The following is a 408-nucleotide window of genomic DNA, read 5'->3' on the forward strand; positions in this document are numbered from 1 at the left end:
CCACCTCCCCTCCCCTCTTGCCTCCTGTTGCCGAAACGGCGGGCTAAAGCGTCATCAGCCGTCGCCGGAGAGTAGTCACGTGACGCCCTTCCTCGCTCTCCGCCTCTTGGGTCATGTGACGGCGCGGGGAGCCTGGAGAGGAAGCCGGGGTCCGGCTAGCTCAAGAAACGAGGCTGGGGACAGAAAGAGACCCCTGCAGAAAAGCGGGGTGCAGGGGCCAGATGCGGACTTAGCGGGGGGCCCCCCGGCTCTGCGCGTGCGCCGCGGGCGCGGCCCGGCTGGCAGGTGAGTCGGCGCGGGGTGCGCGCGCCCCCTTCTCACGTCCCCTTTCCCCTCCCCCGCCCCGCCCCGCCCCGGGCAACGCTGGCCAAGTGGCTTGTGGGGCGCGGGTTGGAGTGGCGGGTGGGG

This window comes from Tupaia chinensis, unplaced genomic scaffold, assembly GCF_000334495.1.
Source record: "Tupaia chinensis unplaced genomic scaffold, TupChi_1.0 Scaffold000328_1, whole genome shotgun sequence".
In the NCBI taxonomy this organism is placed as follows: Eukaryota; Metazoa; Chordata; class Mammalia; order Scandentia; family Tupaiidae; genus Tupaia; species Tupaia belangeri.